This window comes from Lynx rufus, unplaced genomic scaffold (genome assembly GCF_022079265.1).
Source record: "Lynx rufus isolate CCGP_SWC_20201006 ecotype Redwood Valley unplaced genomic scaffold, mLynRuf1.p SCAF_13, whole genome shotgun sequence".
NCBI lineage: Eukaryota > Metazoa > Chordata > Mammalia > Carnivora > Felidae > Lynx > Lynx rufus.
Window position 1 is genome coordinate 19,775,653 of NW_025814827.1, and position 23,555 is coordinate 19,799,207.

Consider the following 23,555-nt stretch of genomic DNA (forward strand, 5'->3'; position numbering starts at 1 on the left):
TCAGAACAGAATAAAATTTTTATGGTTACACTGCCATTAAAAATTTTTAAAGAGAGTATGTCATTACATAAATACTTTTGATAGAACATGAGCGGGAGGGGGTGCCTGGGTGGCGCAGTCGGTTAAGCGTCCGACTTCAGCCAGGTCACGATCTCGCGGTCTGTGAGTTCGAGCCCCGCGTCGGGCTCTGGGCTGATGGCTCAGAGCCTGGAGCCTGTTTCCGATTCTGTGTCTCCCTCTCTCTCTGCCCCTCCCCCATTCATGCTCTGTCTCTCTCTGTCCCAAAAATAAATAAACGTTGGAAAAAAAAAAAAATTTAAAAAAAAAAAAAAAGAAAAAAAAGAACATGAGCGGGAGACAAAAATTACGGTATAGTCACACAGTTTCATACAGGCAAACATACACACTGCATGCACCTGCACACACAACTCTAATTTTAGAAAAAGAAAATAGAATAAAAACACACCAAAATCTTGTCTTTCAGTAATGTTGGGATTGATGATATGGATAATTTTCAAAATAATTTTATATTTTTTTCTGAAATGAACAATTTACTTTTAAAAACATTTCTTGTAAAATTGCATACAGATTAAGTTTAACACTTCCTAATTCGTTTCCAGCTTTACTTTCCAGCTTATTTTCTCTGCCCTCCTTTCTCTGACATCCTTGGACTAGCACAGGGCTTTTTATAAAATTTTACAAAAATTATGATGTGAATGCCTCGAACGTGTTCCATTTCACTACATGACCCGCCACATCTTATCTGTATTAGGTCCAGCTGTATCACGCGTTTAGGGTTTTTGCCCATCCCTGAAGGGTATCCTTGCCTTGCACCCCTTGCCTGATAGGTGTTTTAGAGGATATAATGTTCTCTTAAAGGTCTGGGGTATAGTCGTCTATCTTTTCCCCTTGGCTTTGGCTTACCTTTTAGCAGTAATGCTTACCTCTTCCCTTTGCATATTTGAAGACAAGTTTCAAGACCATGATTAGGTCACCCCAGTTTATTATATTCCTTCCAGTGTCTTGTCAACCCATTTTACCTTGTACTTTCAGTACAGCACTTATCATAGTTTGCACATACTGTTTTTTCTACTGTGTATGTCTTTCCCAGTTGATGTTGAGCCCCTGATGGGTAGCAGCCATGTCTTACTCATCTTTGTATCTCCCACAGTGCTATGTTAGCAAATATTTATAGTCTTGTGTTGGTTTTAAATAATGATTTGTCACAGTTTGAATCACGAGTCAGAAAGATGTTTTAGTCCATTTCTATCCATATACATTTCTTCTTGTTTTATATATAATCTTAATGCACCATCTTTTTAAAAAAGAACATTTATTTTCTATATCATAAAAGCAAAGGTATTAAAAATAGAAAACTTAAAAAACAAAATAACTTCTTTCCACCATCTGTATGAAACATATGTTTCTTTCTTTTTTTCCTATAAGTAATTTTTTTGTTTGTTTTGGCCTCTCTTAAATCATATTGTATGGTGTCTCTCTCAGTATTCATTCATTATAATCATTCGTTTATTCACCTAATATTAAGTGCTTAATATTAGGCAAGTAGTCTGGCAGTAAACAAATTAATCAAAAAGGTCTGCTTTCATAAAGCTCGCATTGTAGTGGAGGGAGACATAATTAGCATAAAATTAAAAATATATATGCTATGTGACATAGTGGTAAATTCTCCAAAGAAAAGCAAAGCAGGAAAAAGACCGAGTTGTATGTCCGGGAGAGGATTACAGTTTTAAATAGGTTTGTCATGGAACCCTCACCAAGGTAGTATTTGAATAAAGACCTGAATTATAGAGTAAGTCATGTGGATATTTGAAGACAAAGCCTTCATTTATAATGGTGTGACCTAAATGTTCAACAGTAAGAGAATGCTTATTATTAATTATAAATTACTATCAAGATTTTTATATAGCCATAAAAGATTCTGTTTTCAGTTAATGTATAAGGACTTGGGAAAATGCCCACCATGCAGTGTTAAATGAAAAAGGAAAAATAAACTAGTCTCACCCTAATTTAAAAAAGATCTTACACACATGGGTATGTACAAATGTATGAATGTAGTTAGAAGAAAACACAGCAGAATTTAGCAGAAATTCTTTGCTGGATGTGGTCTTGGGTTGTTTTGTTTTGTTTTTTTCATTTTTATATTCATCAATTTTTTAATATGTTAATATAATCTTAAAAAGTACTTAAAAATTAATTTTAATATATCTTAACTTCCAGATCCTGCCATAATGGGGTAATGAGTACTGGATTTATCCTGTCTCCATAATCAACCATAAAACTGGATAAAATACATGTAGCAACTGAGGTTTTCTTAGCATTAGATAGCAGAGCATAGGACAGTGATCGTTGAGAGAAGGAAAACCCAAGAGGTAAGCTCACTCTGGCTTTCCAAACTGAAGCTCAGTAAAGGAGAGCTCATAGACCAGAGATGTAGTGCAGTGGAGAAAACAGTGATTGGAGTGCGTGGCTGCTGAAGCACCTGGAATTTGTGAGGCTGGGTGTTGGAAAGGAGGGAGCTATTTGGAGAAGGAGCTTTAGAAATCTCCACAGGGTCCTTGGATTCTTTGGCTGAATACTGAACTCCACATATGCAGGGCAGGTCTCATTTCAGAGAACAAACTACTGGGGCCTGTAAGTCAAGAACAGATTCTAGAGGTCACACAGAATTTTGGCCAGCCAGATTGGAAGGAGCTAGTTGGGCACCTTGAGCATTAGTGGACACCCCAGAAAGTTGTATACTTTAGGACCAAGGTTACTTTACTCATAGAGGAGGTGCTATTTTATTTATTTATTTATTTATTTATTTATTTATTTATTTAAATTTTTTTATTAAAAAAAATTTTTTTTAACGTTTATTCATTTTTTTGAGAGACAGAATGTCAGTGGGGGAGTGGCAGAGAGAGAGGGAGACAGAATCCGATGCAGGCTCCTAGCTCTGAACTGACAGCCCAGAGCCCGACATGGGGCTTGAACTCATGGACCATGAGATCTTGACCTGAGCCAAAGTTGGATACTTAACCCACTGAGCCACCCAGGCGCCCTGAGGAGGAGCTATTTTAGACCCATCCTAACAGTCTAAAACTAACCCTCAAAGGTTAGTTCAACCCTCAGGTTGAACTGCCCATAGATTAACATTATGCCAGAACAAAACACACTTTGAAGGAACTCCAGAGACTCATCATAGTACCAACAATTTCCAGCTATATAAGAAATTACTAAACATATGAAGAAGTGGGAAAATGCAACTCCTCTTTTGAAGAAAAAGACAATTGGAACAGAGTCAGGGATGAAAGATACAGAATTAGTTGACAGGTATTTTAAATTGTTTCTGATAAGATGGGCATTATCCATGCCCAGATCGAGAATCTCAACAGAAGTGGAAATCTAAATAAGAATCAAATGGAAAATCTGAAACGGAAAAATTCAGTACCTGGAATGAAATATTTGAGGGTTGGGTATGATGGCATATTGAAAACTGCCAGAAGAAAACTTCAGGGTGGAGGAGAATAAGCCTCAGAGAGCCATGCTAATATTGAGTGGTAGGACATACGTGTAAATGGAGTTCCAGAAAGAGAAGAGAGATTGCAGCAGAAAAATGTTTAAAGCTGTGTTAGTTGAAAGATTTCCAAATTTGACTAAAATTTGGACAATACATTTTACAGACTTGTGGAGGTCAGCAGACTCCAAGCACAGTAAACAAAACCATACTAACACATTAAGTCAAATTGCTGAAAATGAAACTTAAAGAGAACATTTTAGAAGCGACTGATGATGGGGGGAAGACACATTGTATTTTGCAGAAGGGAATAATAATAATAATAATGATGATGATGATGATGATGATACTTTTCATAAGAAATCATAGAGACTAGAAGACAATGGATTATCTTTTTTAAAGTTACGAAAGAAAGAAGTTACCAACCTGAAATTATAAATCCACCAAAAATAATTCTCAGCAATGGAGGCAAAATAAATACATTCTTATTTGACCAAAAGCTAAGGGAACTCTTCACCATGAGACTTCACAACAAATAATACTAAAGTTCAGGCTAAAGGAGACATACTAGTCAGAAACATACCTGTCAGCTCTAAATGAAGGAATTGAAGAGAGCCAGAATTGGTCTTTGTATAAATGACATTTTTTTCTTGTTTCTTTTTTATGAAAACTATATAAAAGGTGGGTGCCCCTTTTAAAAAGTTAACATTGGGGCGCCTGGGTGGCTCAGGTGGTTAAGCGTCCAACTTCAGCTCAGGTCATGATCTCACGGTTTGTGGGTTCTTGGTTCATGGGTTATATCAGGGTCACTGTCAGCTTGGGGCCTGGAACCCGCTTCAGATTCTGTGTCTTCCCCTCTCTCTCTGCCCTTCCCCCGCTTGTGCCCTCTCTGTCTCAAAAATAAATATTTTAAAATGTTAATGTATTGTAGGTTTATAATATGTACAAATAAAAAAACAGTATAGTAGCAAGATAGCGTGAATTGCATTGTTGTAAGATGAAAAGATACAGTATTGACTGAAGGTAGACTGTTAAAGATTAAGACTGTATATGACAAATGCCTAAAGCAATCACTAAACAGAGTGGTATGGCTAAAAAGTCAATATACGCAATGAAATGGAATACTAAAAAATACTAGATGAAACAAAGCCTACCATAATAATATTTACCTTAAATGTAAATGTGCTAAACACTACAAGTTACAAGTCAGATTTTTCAGACTGGATAAAATGCAGTACTACATTATATACTGTCTACGTGAGATGTACTTTAAGTATAAAGATATAGACTAAATGTAAAAGGAAGGAAAAAGACATAGTACACAAATACTAATCATAAGAAAGCTGGTGTGGCTCTAATAATACCAGACAAAGAAGTCTTCAAGACAAAGGTTATTACCAGTGATAAAGAGAATCATTTCATGATGATAAAAGAGCCAGTTCGTCAAAAAGATGTAAAATCTCAAATATGTATTTGTGCCACATATTGGAGCTTCAGTGTACATGACACAACAGATTATACTAAAGGAAGAAATAAAGCAAATATTGTAGTGTTGCCGGTTAGTAGCTGAGGAATTACTGTATTTTAGCTTTTTATAATAAGCTTCAGAAAGGTATAAGTGGTCTGTTATCAACTTCTTTTTCTCCCAGTGACATTTTGCTCATAATTTTTTATCTGAATGGAATTCCTTCACTCATTTACATTTGTTTACTCACTGTTTTAATGTGCATTAACTCTCTAATTGTGCAGTTAGTTCTTTTTATCTGGTATCAGTAAATACAACATAGACTTGTAAGAAGACAAATCTAGATTTAATTTTGATTCCTCTTCTAGATTTGTATTTTCTTTGTATCTCATTTTATAAGCAATGTATATGAAGTATTACGTATTGGCAGTCAATACACAACCGCATTATTATCTGGAAGAGTTTTAGTATTTTTTTTTTTATATTTTTTTCATTTATTTTGCATGGAAGTGATTGGAGCCTTCTTGTTGCTCATTGCACATGCCGTTAAAGTTGGGTCTCTACTTCCTTCCTCATTAAAGAATAACTTTACTTTGTCATCCCCACCTCTAAAGGCCCAGATGCTATATATCCATAAACCAGGCTCACTTTGTTTTCTCTTCTCTCCCAGGTAATCAGCCTGGCAGTGCATTGCCCCAGCTCTGGTTTCCAAATGGGCTTTTCGCAAAGTGGGGACACTGTGTTTTTTCTGTTGTAGATTTAAAACCGAAGAGACTAATGATGTGAAATCGTGGTCAGTGAATTGCTGAAAGATCCCTTAGGACCAGTCTCTGTAGGGAAGGTATAAGGAAAGATAAGATTAAGCGTCAGTCATAACTGTACAAGGGAAGAAGGCAGAAGAAACCAGGAATATTAGATCTCTTAATATTTGAATAATTGTGAGGATTAAACTCTTATGCTGTTGCTTCTATGTAATGTTGTTGGCTTATTACTGGAGAAATAATAAAAATGAAAGAAAACTATGACAGGTTGATTTGGTTGAGCAAAAGAATATTGATTATTATCATTTATATGAGATATTTAACTTTTGTGCCTGAATACTTTGCCACACAAAAAACAATTGTACATATCATTAAATTTGTATTAAAGTTATAAATCAGTCTTAATATCATGTAATTCAGTTAGTGTGTACTCAGGCAATTAATTGGTGCTCAAGTTGTATGGACATTGACTCATAAGTTAAAATGCTTAACGGAAAAGATAAAGCATTTGCTTTAGAATAGTGCACGCATTCACTTACGACATCAAGAGGAAGCAATCACACAAATCCCAGAGTATGTGAGATTCTCAAGTCAACTGTACTGGACTCCAAAAAGTGAATATCATAAGGGGAAAAAAGGTGGAAGGGCTGTTCTAGACAAAAGTTACAAGAGACATTCAAAATGCATGAACTTGTATTTGATCTGTTTCTCAGGTAAAAGCTCTTTAAGACATTCTTGTGATAATTAGGGAAAATGTGAATGTGGGCTGCATGCTATATTGTGAAATTGTTAATTTTCTTAGGTGATATAATGGAATTGTTACTGAGAATTTGTTTCTTCTTAGGAAATGCATGTCAAACTATTTAGGGTTCAAATGTCTTAATGTCTGCAACTTTTATATGCTACAGCAAAATACATGTGTTAAGTATTTCTGTGTATGTAGAAAGAGGAAATAAACTGGCAAATAATTATTCAATCAAGGTAAAGCCTGTACAGTTGTCCCCTTCTTTCAAATTGTCTTTGCTTTAAAAACTATTTTAATAATAAAAAGTTGCACACGTTTGCACACATTTGGCAATTTTTAAAACACCTTCAAAAAAAATCATGGTGAAAATTAGAAAATGCTGAGAACTGGATGATAATGAAAAAATTTTCTTTTTTTTTTTTTTTTCTTCTTTTCTCCCCCGTGGGTTTCTGTTAAGTTTCTCAGGATCCACATAAGAGTGAAACCATATGGTATCTGTCTTTCTCTGTATGGCTTATTTCACTTAGCATCACACTCTCCAGTTCCATCCATGTTGCTACAAAGGGCCATATTTCATTCTTTCTCATTGCCACGTAGTACTCCATTGTGTATATAAACCACAATTTCTTTATCCATTCATCAGTTGATGGACATTTAGGTTCTTTCCATAATTTGGCTATTGTTGAGAGTGTTGCTATAAACATTGGGGTACAAGTGCCCCTATGCATCAGTACTCCTGTATCCCTTGGGTAAATTCCTAGCAGTGCTATTGCTGGGTCATAGGGTAGATCTAGTTTTAATTTTTTGAGGAACCTCCACACTGTTTTCCAGAGTGGCTGCTCCAGTTTGCATTTCCACCAACAGTGCAAGAGGGTTCCCGTTTCTCCACATCCTCGCCAGCGTCTATAGTCTCCTGATTTGATGCAAAGATTTTCTATCAGAATTTATAGATCCAATAACTGGTACTTAATAGAGAAATTTGTACCTTTCCTGGTTTACACTAGGAAAAAAGACACGTTGAACATTAATGAGCTAATAAGCTTTCAATTTAAGATGAACAGTTAACAACAATTAACCCAAAGAAAATAGAAGTAATAAAGGTAAGGCTAGAAAATGAATATAAAACTAAGATACGAGAGGATCGTCATCTAAATTGGTTTCTTTGTTGGGGGCACCTGGGTGGCACCTGGGTGGCTGTCCTTTAAGCATCTGACTTCTGCTTGGGTCATGATCTCACAGTTGGTGAGTTTGAGCCCTGCGTCCCTCTCTGCACTGACAGCTCAGAGCCTGGAGCCTGCTTCAGATTCTGTCTCCCTCGCTCTCTGCCCTTCTCCCACTTGCACTATATCTGTCTCTTTCAAAAAATGAATAAACATTTAAAAAATAAAAATAAATTAGTTTCTTTAAAAAATCTTATTAAATGGTCAAGACTTAGAAATGATGATGGGGCAAGAAAAAAGATGTAAATAATAGTAGGAATGAAAAATGAGACATAACTGTGATGCAGCAGAGATTAAAATAAGGGTATTTGTAAGCAACCTTGATGTCACTTGTTTGCACACATTTTAAAATTTTAAAAATTGAAAGCAATGGATAAATTCCAAGAAAACTTTAAATTGGCCCAATAATAGAAAGACTGATTGCCCTTTAATCACTAAGGAAGTTGAATTCAGTTCTTTAAAAAAACTGCCTGCAAATAAAATACCAAGTCCCAATAGTTTTATAAGTGAAATCTACCCAAGTATTTAAGGAACAGATAATTGCAATCTTACACAAATTTAGAAATTAGAAAAAGAGAGAATACTCCATGGTCTTTATAAAATATATTTAAACTCTAGATACTCTTCCCTTCAAGAGGTGGAAGTCTAATTCCCTCCCCTCTAGTGTGGGCTGGACCCAGTAACAAAAAAATGACAATGTGGGACTTTAGAGAATAGCTCATAAAAAGCACTGCAGCTTCTTCTTTACTCTTTTGGTTCACTTGATCTTGGAGAAGCCACTAACTTATCATGAAGACACTCAAGCCTATGGAGTTACTTATGTGGTGAGGCACTGAGGCCTCCTGCCAACATCATGTGAGTGGGCCATCTTGGAAGGGGACTCTACAACCCCTGCTGACATCCTGACCGAAACCTCATGAGAAACCTTTAGAAGCCTTTCCCAAGTTCCTGACCCACAGAAGGTGTTACATAATAAATGTGTGTTGGTTTAAACCAGTACGTTTTGGGGTAATTTATTACACAGCAATAATTAAAACACATTCCTAATTTAAAAAAAAAAAAAAAAAAAGGGTGCCTGGGTGGCTCAGTCTAAGCATCTGACTTAGGCTCAGGTCATGATCTCACAGTCCGTGAGTTTGAGCCACGCGTCAGGCTCCGTGCTGACAGCTCGGAGCCTGGAGCCTGCTTCAGATTCTGTGTCTCCCTCTCTCTGATCTTCTCCTGTTCATGCTGTGTCTCTCTGTCTCAAAAATAAACACTAAAAAAAACCGAAACACATTTCTGTTCATATTGTGAGATTAGTATAATCTTGGCATCCAAACCAGATAGGATATTAAAATGGCCTTTAATTTTACTATCCTACTCAAACATAGGAACAGAAAGTCCAAAACAAAAATTGCAAAATCAAAGCCAAAAATGTATAAAAAAAAGGTAATATACCTTAGCCAGCTTGAGTGTGTTACAGAGTGCAAAGTTAGTCCATTAGAAAATCTGTTCATATAATTGACCACTTTAACAAATGGAGAAAGACAAATTATTTGATTATCTGAATTAATGTAGGAAAATAATAACATTTAAAAGCTGTGATAAAACTCTTAGCAAATTAAGAAGTTCCTTAATTGATAAAGAATGTCTACAAAGAACCCACAGGAAAACATAACAATTAGTAAAAAAGATCTAAAACACCTTTTTAAAAGTTAGAAAAACATATCAGTGCTTATTATCTCTCATCCATATTGTACAGTCTTAGCACATTCAGAAATTTAAAAAGTTGAGTAAAAGAAATAATTTGAAGAAACAGACATCCTAGGTTAAGCTATATAGAAAACTCCATAAAAATTATTGAAATGATTACTAAGATAGTCTAGCAAAGTCCATTTGCATTTGTATATACAATAAAATTTTTATATAAAATATATAAATTAAAAGCATTCAATAACAAAAAGATTCTTATAAATCTACATAGAAACATGCAAGCCTTTATTTTAGAAGATTTTAAAAGCTTATTGAAAGATTTTTAAGTAATTTAGACCTAAATAAATGGAGAAATGTACCACTACCATAAAAACTTTTTCGTATCTTACCAAATAAGTCTACAGATTCAATGCGATTTTAACCAAAATAATGTTTTCAAAAACCCACACAATCTAATTTTAAGCTTTTTGCAGATAGGTAATGGCTTATAATAGCCGAGATGTTCCTGAAGGACAAAGTTAAGCACTTTTAATATCAAATGTCAAGACTAGTTGTGACTACGGCATTTTTGGCACAGAGTTCCAGTTTCTCCATATTCTTTGCAACACTTGTTATTTTGTAGTGTTTTTTTAATCCATTCTGATGGGTATGAGGTGGTATATCCTTTTTTAACCTATGGACATTCAGTTGCTTCAGCACCATTTGTTGAAAATCTGTCCTCCATTGAGTTGCTTTTGCATCTTTGTCAAAAGTCAGTAGAACATATTTGAATGGATCTGTTTCTGGGTGTTGTGTTGTGTTCCATTGATCTTGTGTCTATCACTGCCAATACACTTAATGCACATCAGCTTCATAAGATGAATTGGGAAGTTCCTTTCTATTTTCTGGAAAAGATTATGTAGAATTGGTGTTGTTAAATGTTTGGTAGAATTCTCTAGCATTTCTGAGCATTTATATGTAGTTCTAAAGTTTTGTTAATCATGTGTCAACCTAATGAAAGTGAAAACATAAGTCACATACTGAGAGAAGATAGTTGCAACACAGCTGAAAGAAGATTAGTATTTGAAATATAAAGAAGTTTTACAGATTACTAAGAAAGAGAAGCAAATAGAAATTTGGGCAGAAACCATAATCAGGCCTTTTATTAAAAGGATACATGATTCAAAGAAACCCACCAAAACATGCTCAGACTTGTTTTCAGAGAAAGGCAAATCAAGACAACCATTTTATACCCACCAGACTTGGCAAAAATTAAATGTCTCCTCCTGCTGGCTATTAAAACTCTGTCCCTTGACTGTTACCTTCATTTTGTGTTTTCTCTTCTTTGGTCCTGTAGGCGGGAGTGTTTAATCCAGATTCAGGATTTAGAAAGATCACAGTATTTTTTGGAGTGTGTTCTTTATTTTGCTTGTGACATCTTCTAAAATCCCCCTCCTTAGGGGAAATAACTGTCTTTTTGTTTTTGTTGTCTTAGTTGGCACCCTTGTATGTATTTAAAAAAGTTTTTTTAATGTTTATTTTTGAGGGGGAGGAGTGTGAAGGGGAGGGGCAGAGAGAGAAGGAGACACAGAATCCAAAGCAGGCTCCAGGCTCTGAGCTGTCAGCACAGAGTCCAATGTGGGGCTCAAACCCACAAACCATGGGTTTGTGAGATAATGACTTGATCCAAAGTCAGATGCTTAACTGACTGAGCCACCTAGGCATCCCATTTAGATCCCTTTTGGTTCTAGACAATGTGGTTATTTTAGATGTTTCTGTGTACATTAATTATCCTGTTTGCTTGATTACTTCTTTAAACTTTGTGCTGTTAACAGAGTTTTAAGCATATCTAGTTTTAACTGTAGCAGCTTTAGAATCAATTGGATGAGTTTTTGACCCTCCCATTTGATTCATAAAAGTTTCTTTTTTGATCTGTAGGAGCATAAGACCAAAATGAGATATTTTTTTTGCAGGATTTTAACTAAATTAATCTTGTATTTCATAGCTATTATTACTTGAATTAGGAGTGGGGGAGAATATTATAGCTCTGTGGATAGAATAATACAGATCATTGCCTATTTTACTTTATCAAATCAAAAAGGTGTTCCTGATAATTTAGTCCTCAGAGTTCCCATTAGAATATTGTTTGGAACTAGACCCTGAAAGCCTAGTTTAGCAGTATATACTTCTTAAAGCCCTTACCACTATCTACCTAGGATTGATTCTTCCTGGGGTTGTGAGAGTCGTCTTACTGTGCTTTTAGATCATCATTTCCCAATTTGGGATACTAGTTCCTCAACATCCATGAAAATAAAGTTTCTTCACTAAATTAGTTGGGAAATGCTATGTCCTGTACCTGTTTTTTTAAACCCCTATCAAACGGACACTGTGCTTATTGACATATTGAGATCCTTGAATAGTCAGATATTATAGGGATGGGGAAACCTAGAATATGTTTAATATTGTTTAATTCAGCAATTCCTAAATTGACTTGAATATTGGCCACTTTTTCCATGGGATGCCTGTTCATATTAGGAGGAGCAGTCCTTATGAAATGCAGCTCTAGAATATTGGTAATAACATATACTAACCTTGCATTGAAGTTCTCTGTTCCGGATGGTATATGGCTGGCTTCTGATATATTCTTACTCCCTTATCTGGCACTTATATTCTGCCTGTGTTGTTACTGACTGTGCTTTATCATTTGGGATTGTGATTCTTGGTTTTAAGTGAAGGGCAATAGGTTATTAAATAAGTCACTTCTTTTTTTGGAGGATATATGTGGGATACTGATACTGTTCTAGTAAAATCTAGAAAGAAATTATTCTGCATGTATCATGGTTGAGGGCAGTCTAAGAGATTTGAATTTCTATACATACTTTCTAAGGAGAAAGCCCTGTAATTAGAAGTAACAGATGACCTGTTTTGTCTCTGCGTGCCCACCTCTGAAGGTGTCATCAAACTTTTCTGATATTCTTTTAAGTATAGTCCATGAGAGTTATTGTGCCATAGACCTAAACTGTCCAGTACACTAGTCACTAGCTACATGTGGCTGTTGAGCACTTAAACATGGCTAAATCATATTAAAATATGTTAAGTATTAAGTACATGCTGAATTTCAAAGACTTAGTGTGAAAAAAGGATCTAAAATATTTCAGTATTTCTTATATTGATTATATATTGAAGTGATCTTTTTGATGTATTAATATTTTGTTAAAATTAATTTCATCATTTTTACTACTTAATGTGACTACTAGATAAGATTACTTATGTGGGTTGTGTTATATTTCTGTTGGATAGTGAAACATTTTCCCCATGAACTGACAGGTCTCAGAGACTAAAACTCATTATTTAGGTTTTTATGAAGTTTTCTAGCCCCGGAAATAATTCCGTATTTGTTTTTGTTTTGGAAAATTTTGGCCTAAGATCTTATGATCCTTCGTTTCATAAGTCTCTTTGAAGTATCTCAAGAGATTACTACCAGACTTACTACCTGGAATTGTGGTTTAGGCACAGGGGGAAAGGTGGAAAATCTAGAAGTTTCTAACTATATCATTAATAAATAATTTTACCTATTTCCATTGATAACTATTGTACTTTAAAAACATGTTAGACTTCGTATCTTCTCATTAAACCATCATTTGAACATTGAATATTCTTTGATCTTCTTAGATAGCCCTTGGCTTTACAGACCGGAACAACATTTTTAGATCGGGCTTACCACTTTTGGTTCTTTTAATGCTTTTTGGGAGAGAATTTTAGTAACAACTATCAAATTGGTTTTCATGGTTTTTGCCTTTCATTATGACAAAAGTCCTGTGATTCTTGGGGCTAAACAGAGGACAAGGACATTGAACATGGTGGCTACATTTTTTAGAATAGATTTTGGGATACTGAACCCTTTATTACCCCAATATAGTCTAGAAGAGAGTAGTAAGTTATGTCTCAAGAGTGAAGGCAGTATACACAAGTGTCATTTCAACTACAGTTTTAGTTTATATGAGACATTAATATTTTTTATTTTTTAGAGTGAGAGGGCGCAAGTGAGCGAGGGGCAGAGAGAGAGAGAGAGAGAGAGAGAGAGAGAGAGAGTCAGGGCTCACCAGGGGCTCGGTTTGTTTTTTTGTTTTTTACCTGATGCGGGGTTTGTCCTCACCAGAAGTGGGGCATGAGTTTACCCAAAGTGGGGCTGGAGCTCACCTAATGCAGGGCTCATGCTCACCGGATATGGGACTCGAACTCCCCAACTGTGAGATCATGACCTGAGCCAAAGTCACATGCTTAACGACTGAGCCACCTAGGCACCCTAAATAATAATTACTTTACTATTATTGTTATTATTATTATTAATTTATTTTTGAGAGAGGGAGGGAGGGTCAGAGAGAGAGAGAAGGAGATTGAGAATCCCAAGCAGGCTCTGCACCATCAGTGCAAGCCCCCAGTGCAGGGCTTTAACTCATAAACTGTGAGATGATGACCTGAGCCACAATCAAGAGGCAGATGCTCAACTGACTGAGCTTTTCAGGCACCCAGTATACTTTCTGATCTGCATATCAAGCATTATTGCCTGAGTCTGCCATCTTAGAAGATATCTCATTTTAACTGTGGTCCTCTACAGCAATTCCTACTTTGGTTTCCTTGTTTTGGGATCTCAGTTAAGAAATCTAGTAAGTATCTGATAATAATAGATTAGCTTAATGCATTCAGTTTAAAAAGACTTACATGTCACCTATTGGTGACGTCTAAGGTACATCCAAAGAAAATGAAGGCACTTATCCCTATGTGGTTTTCATTTTAAAGATCTGCCTTATTTCTGACCTAGCTTTCTTACAACATAACACAAGAAAATACTAAGCTGCATGGCCGTGTCACTCTTTTTTGGAAGCTATGCAGTAGAGGAAGAAGAGTAATTACCCTTACTGGGCTTGATTCTGTCTTGCCTTGTGTTTTAGTTTGCTTTTTAAAGTTTTATATGTTTATTATACAAATTCAGATAAGAACAAAAAGTTTAAAAACTTTTTGAAAGTTTGAAAAGAGTAAAACCTCTTCAAAATTTCATCTTCCAAAGAAAACAGAATCATCCTTATAGATGGGTGTCAATGTTGCCTCATGTTTCATTTCATTATTTTTATGGGCATTATTACCTGTTCTATAGACCAGGTAAATTTGCCTGTATTTGGAACTAGAGGCTGCCTCTGCAGATCAGCACTAGAGGGCATTGAAGCCCAGCAAAAAGTGTATGACTTGGGAGCTAGCCAAAACCTTCATTCAGCTCACTTACTGGCAATACCTCATGTTTTCTGGAGAAGGAAGTTCCAAAATGATGGGACTGGGACACAGTTGTTCTTTCTTCTTAATTAAAATCCCTGTGTAGAATAGAGCCATGATTATCTGGTATAATAGTAGCATTTTTACTGGATAATGTTCCCAAATAAAAAATCAATGTGTGACTTAGCACAAGTCATTTAAACTCTTTTGATTCTCAGCTTACTGTAAATGAAAGGGTTGGACGAGATTTAGTTTCATTTCGCATTTATTAAGAATCTATTACTTGCTTGTTATTGCAATATATGACTTTTATATAGATCATCTTGTTTAATCTTAACAAAAAAACTTTGGAGGAGGTATCCTGTACCTCAAGAGAAAAAGAGGTCATTTAAGTAAAGGGCATATAGCAGAATTGGAATTCTTTCTTTCATAAACCATGTTTTCTTCACTACATATACCATGATGTTTCTTACTAAATTTATTCGAACTGTTCCTTTCAACTCTTAAAAAGTATATTGCGGGGCGCCTGGGTGGCGCAGTCGGTTAAGCGTCCGACTTCAGCCAGGTCACGATCTCGCGGTCCGTGAGTTCGAGCCCCGCGTCGGGCTCTGGGCTGATGGCTCAGAGCCTGGAGCCTGTTTCCGATTCTGTGTCTCCCTCTCTCTCTGCCCCTCCCCCGTTCATGCTCTGTCTCTCTCTGTCCCAAAAATAAATAGACGTTGAAAAAAAATTTTTTTTAAAAGTATATTGCATGGGGCGCCTGGGTGGCTCAGTTGGTTAAGTGACCGACTTCGGCTCAGGTCATGATTTCATAGTTTGTGGGTTCAAGCCCTGCATCGGGCTCTGTGCTGACAGCCTGGTCTGCTTTGGATTCTGTGTCTCCCTCTCTCACTCCCATTCCTTCTCTCTCTCTCTCTCTCTCTCTCTCTCAAAAATCAATAAAACATTAAACATTTTTTAAATATTAAAAATAAAAAGTATATTGCATGAACACATACTTTCCTATCATTTGACTACTTTGAACTTTTATTATAAACCTAAAAATCTGCACATTGGAAAAAAATGGGCAGGTACACAGACTGAGACTAAAGAGAATAGCAAAATTTGTTCAGTATCTTGCCTCCCGAAAGCACAGACTTTTCAGTCCTTTAAGAGCAAATTTTAATAGTAAAATTCAGCATTTGAAATAACCAGCATTCATATAGATATCTATATGTGGAGAACAACAAAACAAGGAAAATACCTCATTAGAGAGTTACTAAAGTGAATCATAGTCTAAACTTTTCAAATACCAGTAACATACTCTGGATCACTAAATAGCTGTTTAATAAACATTGATTAACTCAGTAGATGTTCAGTATAGTAGATGATTCTGTGATTCTTAGTTTTGTTTGTAGTCTTCTAGAGTTTAAGTCCTTCATAGTTTTAATCCGTATCAGATTTTTAGATATCAAACTACCCTCTTAGCTATAGGACCTTTGTGTTTAATGATTTGCTTTTCTTTTGAAAAGAATCTGTTAAGCATTCCTCTTTTTAAATATTCTATTTTGAAAAATTCAATTGTATACAGAAAGAAAATACAGTGTACTCTCATGTCCTTATTCAGCTTCTACAACTAATCTCATAGCTAAATATATATATGTATATATATTTAATATTTAATAAAATTTATTTTAACTTAATATTATATCTATATTATGTATATATATTATGTATATCTAAATCTCTCCACTGAGTATTTTGAAGGAAATCCTGAACATCATATCATCTGCAAATTACTATAACTATATGATCAATCCACCAAAAAAAGTAATAGTCACTCCTTAATATCTACAAGCATACAGTTCATACTCATATTTTTATGTCTTATTTTTTTTCCTTTATAGTTTGAATTGGTATCTTTATATTGCTGTTGGTTGATGTCTCTTAATCTATAGGTCATCTTTTAAAATTTTTCTTGTAGTTTTTTTTTATCTGTTGAAGAAACTGAATCATTTCTTCTCTGGAGTTTCCCACAGTCTGGGTTTTGCTGATTTGAATCCCATGCTGCTTTTTATCATGTTTTTCATCTGCTCTATTTCCTATATATTGGTAGTTAAATATAAATATGGTTCAATATTAGACCTGATTTAATATTTTGGCAAGAATCCTTTGTAGGTGGTTTTGTATACATCCATCAAGAGGCTAAGCCACCTTTTACTCTTATGGAATGTACTTCCTCAACTATATCGAGTGAGCTAGGTACCATAATCTTGCTAACTAGGGAGCTATTTTTCTGTTGAGGGCCACTGAAGCAGAAGTCTTTGTAGGTCACATTCTTCTTCGCTTTATTTCTATTGTGCCCTTCCCCCCCACCCCGCCCCAGTTTGACCTTAAGGTTAGGAATTACTGGGGAAGAGACTGTCTACCCACCTGTTGTATGTTTATAGATTTTTTTTTAAGTAGGCTTAATGCCCACTGTAGAGCCCAGTGTAAGGCTTGAACTCATGACCCTGAAGTCTGAGCTGAGATCAAGAGTCAGGTGCATAACCAACTGAGCCACCCAGATGCCCCATGTTCCTGGATTTATTTAGTTAAGGATACAGAAGCCAAATGATTATTCTGAATAATAGTAAAGGCAGCATATCTTTAAACTGCTTTTTTGATCCCTGTAGGTTTTCTTCCATGCATACAACTACCTTCCTACAGGAAAAGTTCAGTTAGAGTTGCTGTAGCAAATGTGTGATATAGCTGTGCCCTTTAAATGTAGGCTTTCATTAAAATTCTGCAAAGACAAAAACCAAGTGATAGTTCTACAGCATCACAGCTTTCCAGATACTGAACCAACTCAGCACCAGCAAGGCCGCATTCTCATCCTGGGAGAGAGAAAGCAGAGTTGTTACCCAGTTACGTGATCAGTATCTTTGCTTCAGGGTTCCAAAGTTATGGAAAGCCCATCTTCCTACAGCCTTCCCTGTCTGTTTTTAATATCCTTGACTTGTATAGTTCTGATACCTAAGTTTGCACCAAGGACCATAATCTGAATACTTTTTCCCACACTCCTATCCCTGCTTTGCCTCTGTCTCCCATCTTTCTCTGTCCCTCATTTTATTGAGCACACATTGCCTAATGTGTACCAGGAAAAGTGCTAGACTTAGGAAACACAAACAAGACTGCAGCCTCATCTACAAGGAAAAGTGTGGACCACTGGGACCTTTAGTCATCTATATGAAAAAATATGTGTATGTATATCACACACAGAATCCAGGGAAACACATCCCTAATGTGAAAAGCAAACATTTAAAAGAAAATACATCTCTTTGTGACCTCGTAATAATGGAGAATTTTTAAAAACAATACACCAAAGGCACTTTTCATGAAGAAAAATACTAATAAATTTGACTATATTAAAATTAAAGCTTTTTGTTACAAATCAAAACCACAATGAGATACCACCTTACACCTGTCAGAATGGTTAATATTAACAACTCAGGCAACAACAGATGTTGGTGAGGATGCAGAGAAAAAGGATCTCTTTTGCATTGTTGGTGGGAATGCAAGCTGGTGCAGCCACTCTGGAAAACAGTATGGAGGTTTCTCAAAAAACTAAAAATAGAATTACCCTACGACCCAGCAATTGCACCACTAGGCATTTATCCAGGGGATACAGGTGTGCTGTTTTGAAGGGACACATGCACCCCCATGTTTATAGCAGCACTATCAACAATAGCCAAAATATGGAAAGAGCCCAAATGTCCATCGATGGATGAATGGATAAAGAAAATGTGGTATATATATACAATGGAGTATTACTCAGCAGTCAAAAAGAATGAAATCTTGCCATTTGCAACTACGTGGATGGAACTGGAGGGTATTATGCTAAGGGAAATTAGTCAGAAATAGACAAAAATCATATGACTTCACTCATATGAGGACTTTAAGAGACAAAACCGATGAACATAAGGGAAGGGAAACAAAAATAATTTAAAAACAGGGAGGGGGACAAAACAAAAAAGACTCATAAATATGGAGAACAAACTGAGGGTTGCTGGAGGGGTTGTGGGAGGGGGGGTGGGCTAAATGGGTAAGGGGCATTAAGGAATCTACTGAAATCATTGCTTCACTGTATACTACCTAATTTGGATGTAAATTTTAAAAAATAAAAAATAAAGTTAAATCAAAAAAATAAAAATTAAAAAAAATAAAATTAAAGCTTTTTGTAAAGTGGCACCATAAAAAGAAAAACAAGCTGCAGATGAGGAAAAAATACTTGTAATTCAAATAATTGGCAAAGGATTAGTATAAAAGTATAAAGAGGACTCCTATAAATAATATTATTATAAGAATAATAGCGAACAGCGAAGTAGAAAAATGGTAAAGGATATGAGTAGGCAGTACACATAAGAAAGCCTAGAGGGCAGGGCACCTGGGTTGCTTAGTTAAGCATTGGACTTTAGCTCAGGTCATGATCCCATGGTTCGTGGGTTTGAGCCCTGCATCGGGCTCTGCTGCCAGCTCAGAACCTGCAGCATGCTTCAAATTCTGCTTCCCCCTTTTTCCCTGCTATTTTCCCACTCGCCTCTCTCTCTCTCTCTCTCTCTCTCTCTCTCTGTCAAAAATAAGTATTTAAATTTTTTTTTTCAACGTTTATTTATTTTTGGGACAGAGAGAGACAGAGCATGAACGGGGGAGGGGCAGAGAGAGAGGGAGACACAGAATCAGAAACAGGCTCCAGGCTCTGAGCCATCAGCCCAGAGCCCGACGCGGGGCTCGAACTCACGGACCGGACCGCGAGATCGTGACCTGGCTGAAGTCGGACGCTCAACCGACTGCGCCACCCAGGCGCCCCAAAATAAGTATTTAAAAAAAGAGCTTAGTAGGCAATAAACATGTAAGGATGTTAAACTTCACTAATAGAGTAGTATGTATTAAAACAATGAAATATTTCACACACATCACATTGGAAAAAGTCCGTCATTACCAGATTTTGCAGAGGATAGAGAAATTATTCTCTTACACAGCTTTTGGAGAATACTTTGAAGGGCAATTTAGCAATAATTAGAAAGTTGAAGATCAACATACCAGAATTCTTCTGCAAGGTTTGTGTATGTATGTTTGTATATAAGCCTGTCTGAGAGAAAGTGTTGCAGTGTGCATAGCAAGATCTGTGTGCCAAATGTTTGTTGGGATGTTGTGTGTTATAGTATACAGCTGGAAACTCCATAAGTCTTTCAGTGGAAGGGTGTACAAATAAAAAGTAGTATGTTCAATACTATGTGTATTAGTTTCCTAGGGTTGCTGTAACAAAGTACCATAGAGTAGGTGGCTTAAACAACAGAAATTTATTTTCTTGCGGTTCTGGGGGCCAGAATTCCAAGATCAAGGTGTTAGCAGGGTTGATTCCTTCTGAGGGTTATGAGGCAAGGATCTTCCAGGTTGCTTTCCTTGGCTTGTAGATGGCCACCTCCCATATCTCTTCACATCCTCTTCCTTTCATGGGTGTCTCTGTGTCTGCATTTCCCCATTTTATTAGCATAGCTGTGGTGTTGGATTTGAGCACACCCACATGTCTGATTGATTTATCTTAATTTGATTGCTTCTGTAAAGACTCTGTCATCAAATAAATTCACATTGTGAGGTATTGAGGATTGGGACATAATTCAATCCATAGCACTGTGTAACAGTTAAAATGGATAAACTAGAATGAATCAAAATAGATAACACTTTTTCTAAGGCCTAGTAAGTAAAAGGGGGATGAATGATACATGCATCATAATTCCATGTTTATAAAGTAAACAAAGCTGCTTCATATCATTTAGTGACATATAGCAGTCCCTCCCAACCCCCCATCCGACAGGGGATATGTTCCATTACCCCGTGGATGCCTGGAACCATGGATATACTACCTATGTTTTTGCCTATATGTACATACATACATACATATGTACATACCTATGATAAAGCTTAACTTATAAGTTAGATACAATAAGAAATTAATGACAAACATTAATAAAATAGAACAATTATAACAATATGATAAAAGTTATATGAATGTGGTCTCTCAAAATACCTTACTGTACTCACCCTTCTTATAGTGATGTGATATGATAAAATGCTTACACGATGAGATGAAGTGCAGTGAATGATGTAGCTATCATGACATAGAGCTAGGCTACTAATGACCTTCTGATTATACATCAAAAGGAAGATCTTCTGTTTCTGGACTGTGTTTGACTTTGGGTAACTGAAACTATGGAAAGCGAAACCACAGGTAAGGGGGGACTAGTGTACTGAATATTTGTAATAAAAATATAAACATTCATAGGAATGGTAACCAAGAAATTCTGGATAGTAGTCTGCACCAACAAAGGAATTGTGAAATGAAATTGGAAAAGAGCCCAGAGGGGCTTCAGTTTTATCCATAAAGTTTTCTTCCTTAAGGGAAAAAAAGGTGGGGGAAATGTTCAGATTTGTTCAAACTGGCAGGCAGGAACATGTGTATTATATTATTCTCTATAACTTTACTATATATTTGCAACTGGGTAATTTCAAAAAGTAATAGAAAAGATACTAACTCAGTGAATGGGAAAATGTCACTAAGAAGTTGAAAGCTTAATTTTAATTATATGAATAATTAAATAGTAGGCAAAAGTTACCTGGTAATAGAATTGATTCTTCTAGTTGAAATTAGTTTTAATTTTCTGAACAACAAAATGAGTTTTATGATAAAATTAACAAATGCTTGTAGTACCTTGTTTTTTTTAAAAAAGGCAAACTTCATACCTAATGAAGTTTGAACTTTTGAAGTAACTCGTTTGTAGAGCACTTATTAGGGAACTTCTTATGTGAGTTGACACATAACGTATGAATGACTTTGTTCTCTACTTTCTAGAGCAGTAGCTCTCAACTAGGGACATATGGTAATATGTAGGGCATTTTTGGTTGTCAGAATGTCTACTGACATTTAGTGGGCATCATCCAGTAACGCCAAACATTCTATAAAGCATAGAACAAACTTCACAGTAAAGGAGGATGCCATAATGGTGTCTGTATGATTTCCAGAGGTTGCTACATCAGACCTCTGCCAATTAGAAAAGATGACAACAGCAGCTAGACCAGCTTTTGAACCTGCAAGAAGTGGGAGAGGAGAAGGAGAAGGTGATTTGAACCACCTCGTAAAGCAATATTCAGGTAGAGAACCTCTCATACAAAGATAAAATATAAACTATTCAGTATGCCCCTGAAGAAGTTCAGAACCATGGCTGCAGGACAGAGCAAGAAGGGAGAGACAGAGCTACTATAAGAGAGAAAAAGAGATCATCTGACATGAGAACATACAACCTCCTTTTCAATGTCAAAAAAAGCCTTGGTGGGGCGCCTGGGTGGCTCAAACTGTTAAGCATCTGACTCCAGCTCAGGTCATGATTTCACAGCTTGTGCGTTCAAGCCCCATGTTGGGCTCTGTGCTGACAGCTCAGAGCCTGGAGCCTGTTTCGGATTCCGTGTCTCCCTCCCTCTCATGATCTGTCTCTCTCTCAAGAATAAATAAACAATAAAAATTTTTGAAAAAAAAAAAAACGCCTTGATGAGACCAGATACCTGCTGCAGCCTTGATGCAGATGATACTCTAACAGACGAGGAAGATGAAGATGAAGATTATGAAGAAGAGAGTGATGATGTGGTACTTCAGCTCTTCTTGCAGAACTAGAAAAATTTTTTTAATTGATGAAGAGCAGGCCAGGAAGGAACAAGAATAGAAAGCAGAAGAGGAAAGAATAAGTATGAAAAACATGGAGTGGAAACCCTCTGCTTAATCTCACTGGCCCATTCCAGCCTCAGGCCAATTTCAAAGTTAAAAGAAGGTGGGATGATGATGTTGTTTTCAAGAATTGTGCAAAAGGTATAGATGATCAGAAGAAAGACAAAAGATTTGTAAATGATACATTGTCATCTAAATTTCACAAAATGTTCATGCAGAAATATATTAAATACTACAGTTTTATGTGCTTGCTTAAAGACTGTAAAATGTAAATGATCAAAACAAAAGCATTTTGGGTTATAAAAATTAACATTGGTACTTCGTTGATTAGGTTGTGTAGTATCTAGGTGAGTTTTTCTTAGTTTTATGATCACAATTTGGTTTTCATTAAGGTAAAATTTACATAATCTAAAATTAGCCACTTAAAATGCCCAATTGAGTGACATTTAGTACTTTTATATTTACAAGGCTTTGTAACCATCACCTCTGTCTAGTTCCAAAATATTTCATCATCTCAAAATGAAACCCCATATGAGTTTAATTAAGTAGTCACTCCCCAATTTCCTGTCCCCTCAACCTGTGTCCACCACCAGTCTGCTTTCTATGTCTGTGGATGTAGATACTCTTGGATATACATTATAACTTACAATACATGACCTTTTATGTTTGCCTTCTCTAAACATAAAATTTTCAAGATTCAACCATGTTTTAGTATGGATCAGTACTTCATTATTTTTTGTGGCTGAATGATAATTCCATTATATGGATGTACCACATTTTGTTTGTTCATCTGTTGATGGACATTTGGGCTGTTTCCACCTTTTGACTCTTATGAATAATGTGTCTGTGAATATTTATGTGCACATTTTTATTTTAATACCCATTCTCATTTTGGGTATATACCTAGGAGTAGACTTGCTGGGCTTTGTGGTAATTCTGTGTTATTTGAGGAAGTAACAAACTGCTTTCTGCAGCAGCTGTACGGTCTTACATTCCCGTCAGTAGTATTCAGTGGTTCCAATTTCTCCACGTCCTCACCAACAGATCCCAGTTATTTTTAAGAAGACATAGTAAGTATATAAATAAATATTTCTGGATGATGGGTGTTAAGGGTAGGTTGCTTTTTAAAAATATTTTACCTTTCAAACTTTATAGAATTAGCCACTA

The 23,555-nt window shown here is 36.0% G+C and overlaps 1 protein-coding gene and 1 pseudogene across 1 annotated transcript in view; both read left to right on the forward strand.

The window, feature by feature from the left end:
• Positions 1–23,555, forward strand: part of RFX7 (regulatory factor X7) — a 136,737-nt gene that overhangs the window by 24,305 nt on the left and 88,877 nt on the right. The window lies entirely within an intron of this gene.
• Positions 19,432–23,129, forward strand: LOC124508565 (spliceosome-associated protein CWC15 homolog; annotated as a pseudogene).